The 6000-nt window shown below is 45.0% G+C and overlaps 1 protein-coding gene across 7 annotated transcripts in view; it reads right to left on the bottom strand.

Annotated features, from left to right (window-relative positions):
* The window catches only part of TAF12 (TATA-box binding protein associated factor 12), a 28118-nt gene extending 23796 nt beyond the window's left edge, over positions 1 to 4322 (bottom strand). The window contains exons 1-2 of one of the 7 annotated variants that reach the window (XM_066375662.1): positions 4211 to 4305; positions 3427 to 3544 (exon numbers count right to left, since the gene is read on the bottom strand). The gene's annotated coding sequence lies outside the window, so the exon portion shown is untranslated. Of the gene's footprint in view, positions 1 to 2222; positions 2246 to 3426; positions 3545 to 3756; positions 3776 to 3877; positions 4165 to 4210 lie in introns of those variants that run through there. The other 6 variants (XM_066375661.1, XM_066375660.1, XM_066375665.1 and 3 more) reach the window with 6 other exon arrangements.
* Between the last annotated feature and the right edge of the window lie 1678 nt (positions 4323 to 6000).

Below are 6000 nucleotides of genomic sequence, written 5' to 3' on the forward strand. Positions count from 1 at the left end.
TCCTGTGTGCCCTGGCCGGGAATCGAACCGGGGTCCTCCGCACGCTAGGCCGACGCTCTACCGCTGAGCCAACCGGCCAGGGCCTGAACTAGGAATTCTTTAAACAAAACATGAAGACAAGAGGACTAGCAACCTGATGGCATAAAAGCCCTATATTGTGGTGCATGATGACTTCATGACCAGTTTTCTACCTGGTTGTCTCTTTTCTGGCTTCTAGATGTAACCAAATGAGCTCAAATTTCCCAGCCTCAATGAACCAAAGAATCAATTAATTGCAGTCTGTGAGACTTGAGAGCAAGAAAAATAGGAGATTTTTTCCTACTAGTTTTTGGACCAGTGGTTTTGATTTAATACAGGGTAGCACAGTACAGTGGTCAAGGGCATGGACTCTGGTGACAGTGTCTGGGTTCAAGTACTAATTCTGCCACTTATTTATGTCTTAGAACAAGTTACTTAATCTCTTTATGACTTAATTTCCTCATCTGTAAAATAGAGTTAATTATAAAGTACCTCATGGGATTGTGGCAATTCACTAAGTTTAAGTATCTAAAGCATTTGAAGAGTGTGTGGTACACCATAAACACAGGGGAGAATATGTTTTAAACATGTTTGCTAATATATATGCTGTCCTCTTCTAAATGTTATAAAAATCACTGTGTTAAGCTTGGCCGGTGGTGCTGCAGTGAATAGAGCACTGACCTAGGACACTGAGATCCCAGGTTTGAAATGCCAAGGTCACCAGCTTGAGCGTGGGCTCATCCAACTTGAGGGCATGGTCGCTGGCTTGAGCCCAAAGGTAGCTGGCTTGAAGCCTAAAGTCGCTGGCTTGAACAAGGGGTCACTGCTCCCACATCTGCAGTCAAGGCACTTATGAAAAGCAATCAACTATGAGTTGATGCTTCTCATCACTCTCCCTTCTTGTTTGTCTGTCTCTTATCTCTCTTTCTCTCTAAAAAAAAAAAAAGAGGTTTCACCCATCCTGATATGGTTTGATAGCATCCTATAACCATTCTTATGACTACAGACATTAGAAAAAGGAATTGGATTGGAATAAAACCGTAGAGGTGAATGGTCAGCAGGAGACTGATAAAGGTACTCTGAAGCAGTGAGAAGACCCTATTCAGGAGGGCTGGGTACCATCCTACTTCCATCACTAAGTTGAACGAGCTCCCTGTGACTAGTGTTTCCTCAGTGGAACCAGGCAAATAATAAAGTTCCTTCCAGCTCTAACAATTAGTGTAAGATTTTAAATTAAGCTCATAAGTACAGAGTTCAAAGTTTGTCTTTTGCCTCCAAAACACTTGTTTCACAGTGCAGACTATAAACACTGCTGGTAGGTTGCCTCCGAAGTATTTTGGAGCTTTCCACAAAGACCTTGGGTCAAAAGTAGTATGTTCTCTGTTTATATCCGCTCTAACACAATGATTTTCTGATCAGGTACTTTGAAATCTTATTATAACAACTCAGGTGATGCTAGAGTCACCAATGAGTAAAATGAGTACATTCTGTAAATGCAGATGAGGATATTAATCCAGTAATAAATTATCTTTAAACCATTAAGTACTTTGAAATGGTGGCATGGGCATACTTACTAACCTCATACTTTGGTGTAAGTTTTTATCACTTGCATATAGTAAAGGCACTTGCAAATAACATAGGCTAACTCATTGGGAAAAAATAGTTTCAACTAAGTTAGCCCAACTTCCCCAATCATCTAGTTCATGGTACAATTGTAAAGTTAATCCAATTTAAGCTCTTGTTTCAAACTGGCCTTTCTTGGCCTCCTAAAATGTTCTATTCATTTCCTGTTTTTCTATCTTGAATGTCTATGCTTCTTTGAAATCACAGAAATTTAAAAAGAGTCTGACCAGGTGGTGGCGCAGTGGATAGAGTGTTGGACTGGAATGCGGAGGACCCAGATTCGAGACCCCGAGGTCGCCAGCTTGAGTGCGGGCTCATCTGGTTTGAGCAAAAGCTCACCAGCTTGAACCCAAGGTTGCTGGCTCGAGCAAGGGATTACTTGGTCTGCTGAAGGCACACGGTCAAGGCACACATGAGAAAGCAATCAATGAACAACTAAAAAACTAATGATTGATGCTTCTCATCTCTCTCCGTTCCTGTCTGTCCCTATCTATCCTTCTCTCTGACTCTGTAAAAAATAACAAAAAATCCCCAAAAGATTAAAAAAAAAAACATAATAAAAATAAAAATACAGGCCTGACCTGTGGTGGCTCAGGGGATAAAGCGTCAACCTGAAAATGCTGAGGTCGCCGGTTCGAAACCCTGGGCTTGCCTGGTCGAGGCACATATGGGAGTTGATGCTTCCAGCTTCTCCCCCCTTCTCTCTCTCTGTCTCTCTCTCTCCCTCTCTCTCTCCTCTCTAAAAATGAATAATAAAAAAAATAAAAATAAAAATACAGGAATTTAGATCTCCTCAAATACCACACTATATTAGTAACCTACTAAGTTATAGTACTTGGTGTGGAGTCTGAAGGAGGTGGGGTGCTTTCATTCAATGATATGTTTTGTATAACTATTACTTCAATTTTGCTGAGGGGCAAACAGACATAATGAAGAATCCACTTAGAAAAGTAGAAAAAACTTTTAATCAAACACACAACTGGGTTTGACTGGGGCTGGGCCACTTAGTACCATGTGATTTCTGGCAATCCTCCTTAACTCCTCTGAACCAATTTCATTATCTGTACAATGGAACTAACAATATCTAACTTGTGGGGCTGTAAGTTGTAATTAAATGATATAATACTTGAAAGTCCTTATCATAGTGTCTGGTTAGCCTGAGTAGGTTTCAGTACAAGACATTATTGAAGAGATGAGACTGGTCCAAGTCTCCCTGCCAACCTTATCTAAAAGCAGCCATTTCCAGTGAATGCTTATGCTAAAAATACAAGATACAGCTTACTTATCTGCAACTTTCTAAATGACTTACTTACATCTTTGGGGGTAGGGATGGGCTTCATTTAAAGGTTTCCTAACTGGTAGTGACATCCACTGTATCAATGTCGATACAGCACCAAGACTAAAAATAAAGTAGTAGAATCTGTAAAAATCCATTAGCTTTGAAGTTAGAGCAGTTGCTATAAGCATGTTTCCAAGGGATATTAACCAAGCATCTCCTAATTGCTATGTGCAGCAGGATACTGCACCAAAATCATGACCTAATCAACAACATCACTTCACTATGATCCTAAGCCCTCTTTACACCTGAAACAGGAATTTACAAAAGATTCTCTTTCCGGCCCTTCCATCTCTGACATTCTTTTATATGAGATGCAGAGATACGTACTCAATCAGGGTTAAGTGGAGTGGAATTTAAAGCACTTGTCAAGTATGTAACCGAGTTCAAACTGCTTCAACTCCACATCAGAGCTTTGTAAGAATGAAGCAGAAAACGAAGATGCTTGCCTGTGGGCTTCCTAGATTAAGAATCTGACACAAGAAAAGCCTGCCAGAAGCCAAGTAGGCAGAGCGAAGGAGTCGTCTTTCCCGGAATACATCCTTTACCACTCTGGGTTCAGAGAATCTACGAAAAAAAGGGCATCACTGTATTTTTTCCAAACTCTTTCCCTTTCCCTTAGAGGTTGATGGCCCCTGATATTCTCCGCTTTCAAGAGTTCGGGTCCTCACAGCCGTGTTCCCTCAAGTACTTCGGAGTCTCCAAGCCCCGATCCTGTCCCCACAGAAGCCCGTCTTCACTGTCCGCTCCTATTCCTCCAAACCCAAATGTTCTCTTACTCTTTCTGCCCCTCAAAGGTCTAAGTCTTCGCTGCTCTGTTTCTGAATCCTTAGGAGCCCGGGTCTTCACTGTCCCGCTTCTGCCTCTTCGGAGCCCAAGTCCTCACATCTCCGCTTTTACCTCTCAGGAGCCCGTGTCTTCACGCTCCGTTCCGTTTCGACCCTTCTTCTCTTAAGAGAGCGGGTGCCCACAATCCTGTCCCTCTCAGACCGCTTTCCCTTAGATGCCGGAGAACTCACATTTGTCCCCGTTCCTTAAGTCCCGTCTTGGAACCCGGGTCCCTACAGCCGTGTCTTCTCCGAGCCCGATCCCCTAGTCCCGTCCCAAGAGCCTGACTCCTCACAGTCCCATCTCCTCCACAATCTGCCTCTTCAAACACTGACCCACAGTGGGTCTGGATCCTGACTCCCTCCTCCCGCTCTTCTTCCTCAACTGCCAAGGCCCAAGACTCACAGGCAGCAGGTTTATCTCCCCATGATATGCGGAGACTGCCCCAGTGAAGCGATCCTCTCGGCAGCCGGTCCGACTGCTCGGCCCTCCCCGAGTACTTCCGGCACCGCTCCCCGCCTCCAACCCGGAAACGCGCGGCTCTTCCGGCCGGCTGGCGCGGGCCTCAGTTGCGCAGGCGTAGATACCCTTCTGACACATGTTCGCGGTCCCTGGTTGTTGCTAAGCTTGGGCTCTGAAGTGTTTTCCTGCTGGCTTTGACTGGATGCGTGGGCGGGCTCGGTGCCTTGTAACCCAGCTTTACGAACCCTACCCTACCTGTTTCTTCTCGACTTCACCTGTAGTATATGTCGCTACCGTGACCGGTAATTGACGCCCGTTTCTGGTTTAGAGGTCGCCATTTTTGGTTGGTGCTTTTGTCGTGAGAGCATGATGGGGATAATTACCTGGGACAGCAGCACCCCATACGTATTTTGTTGAATCCTAACAGGGGACGTGGCAGCACAAGAAACTAGGGACTAGAGAGACCGGTTGTGCCTGTGAATTGGCAATTAATAATAATTGAGCGCTTACTCAGGAACTTCGTCAAGCCCTTCACCTCTGATAAGTCATTTGATGATTTAAAGGAAACCTGTGAGAGATAAAGCAAGGTCCTAGCTAATATATATTTTTTTATTTTTATTTTTTGCATTTTTCTGAAGCTGGAAACAGGGAGAGACAGTCAGACAGACTCCCGCATGCGCCCGACCGGGATCCACCTGGCACGCCCACCAGGGGGCGATGCTCTGCCCATCTGGGGCGTCGCTCTGCCCACCAGGGGGCGATGCTCTGCCCATCTGGGGCATCGCCATGTTGTGACCAGAGCCACTCTAGCGCCTGAGGCAGAGGCCACAGAGCCATCCCCAGCGCCCGGGCCATCTTTGCTCCAATGGAGCCTTGGCTGCGGGAGGGGAAGAGAGAGACAGAGAGGAAAGCGCTGTGGAGGGGTGGAGAAGCAAATGGGCCCTTCTCCTGTGTGCCCTGCCCGGGAATCGAACCCGGGTCCTCCGCACGCTAGGCCGACGTTCTACCGTTGAGCCAACCGGCCAGGGCGCTAATAAAATTTGAGTCTCAACTGAACTCGGACTTTTTCAAACCCTGAACCTGCCCTCTAATAATTAAACTGATTCCGTTATTTCATCAGTCAAATGCTTGGTGAGAACTGCTTCATTTCCCAAATGCTAGGCATGCAAACAAGACCTGGTTCCAGCCTAAGCCCCTTCTGGAACCCAGGTCCCCACACTAAGATGGAGAAACAAACACAAAGGAATGTAAAAAGGGCTATCATAGGCCAGAACAGGTGACTTAACTGCCAGCAGAAATGGGGAAGAGCTGCTTCCCACCAAATTCCCTATTCACCCTTATACTGCCACCAATCCAAGTTCACAGAATAGAGGTCCCCTCCCATTAGGCTCCAAGCCATCTTCCTAGACTTACTTTCTTGCCACTGCTGTCTTCATTCTCCTCATAATCTGGTGTATCTTTTTTATTTTTTTTTATGTTTGCACTCCTATCCATGTTTTTAAGACTCAATGTAAAAGTACATTCATTCAACAAATAGACTGCTTATTGTGTGCCAGGCTATTTGGTAGGTGCTGGGTATCTATTGGTATATAGATAAGACAGGCAATATACTTACCCTTAGTTTACAATCTGAAGTGAGAAACAAGACTACTAGCAAGTATACAAAAATGTAAAAGGAAAAAACACCAGAATAAATTAGATTTATCTAGTATGGGTGGTGGAAGACCCTGAGC

This window comes from Saccopteryx leptura, chromosome 3, assembly GCF_036850995.1.
Source record: "Saccopteryx leptura isolate mSacLep1 chromosome 3, mSacLep1_pri_phased_curated, whole genome shotgun sequence".
Taxonomy (NCBI): Eukaryota; Metazoa; Chordata; class Mammalia; order Chiroptera; family Emballonuridae; genus Saccopteryx; species Saccopteryx leptura.